This window comes from Pristiophorus japonicus, chromosome 1 (assembly GCF_044704955.1).
Source record: "Pristiophorus japonicus isolate sPriJap1 chromosome 1, sPriJap1.hap1, whole genome shotgun sequence".
NCBI lineage: Eukaryota > Metazoa > Chordata > Chondrichthyes > Pristiophoridae > Pristiophorus > Pristiophorus japonicus.
The window spans coordinates 10,406,010-10,406,946 of NC_091977.1; the positions used below are offsets into that span (position 1 = coordinate 10,406,010).

At 49.8% G+C, this 937-nt stretch overlaps 1 non-coding gene across 1 annotated transcript; it reads left to right on the top strand.

The window, feature by feature from the left end:
- Nucleotides 1-253: 253 nt before the first annotated feature.
- Nucleotides 254-326, top strand: trnak-uuu (transfer RNA lysine (anticodon UUU)). Its single transcript has one exon. It is a non-coding gene; the product is annotated as a tRNA-Lys (tRNA).
- Nucleotides 327-937: the final 611 nt, after the last annotated feature.

The following is a 937-nucleotide window of genomic DNA, read 5'->3' on the forward strand; positions in this document are numbered from 1 at the left end:
TCCTGTGAAGCGACTTGGGGCGCGATATAAATATAAGTTGTTGTAGTGACCCCGCCAGAGAAAGCTGGTGTGCAGACCTGTCCCAGCGGCGGTGAGGGAAGGAATGATTGCATGAGTCCATCATTCCGAGAAAGGAAACCTTGCACTGACACTGGGACATGCAGCAACCACTTTGCAGGCAGTAACCTCTGACCCTCAGCACTCAGACCTGTTCATATGGTCAAAGAAGGAATTATGGGCTCAGTGAGCAAGGGCCTGGATAGCTCAGTCGGTAGAGCATCAGACTTTTAATCTGAGGGTCCAGGGTTCAAGTCCCTGTTCGGGTGTTGTAATTTTGGGGATACGGTAGCATAGTGGTTATGTTACTGGACACGTAATCTGGAGGCCTGGATTAATAATATCAGATCAGTGAGGATCTAATTGAACAGCGGAGCTGGCTTGAGGTACCGAATGACTGACTCTTGCTCTGATTTCTTATGACACGGGGGAACCCCCTCCTCTTTGATTGTATTAGGAAATCTAATGCACCCCAACTCAGAGAGCAGGTAGGGTCTCAATTTAACGTCTCATCCAAAAGACGACACCGCGGCAGTAACGCACTCCCTCAGTAACGCACTCCCTCCGTGTCCTTGCTCGCAGCAAGTCCCGCTCACCCATCACCCACTGTGCTCGCTGACCTACATTGGCTCCCAGTTAAGCAATGCCTCAGTTTTAAAATTCTCATCCTTATTTACAAATCCCTCCATGGCCTCGCCCCTCCCTATCTCTGTAATCTCCTCCAACTCCTCTAATTCTGCCCTCCTGAGCATCCCTGATGATAATTGCTCAAACATCGGTGGCCATGACTTCAGTTGCCTGGGCTCTAAGCTCTGGAACTCCCTCCCTAAACCTCTCCACCTCTCCACCGCTCTTTCCTCCATTAACATAGAAACATAGA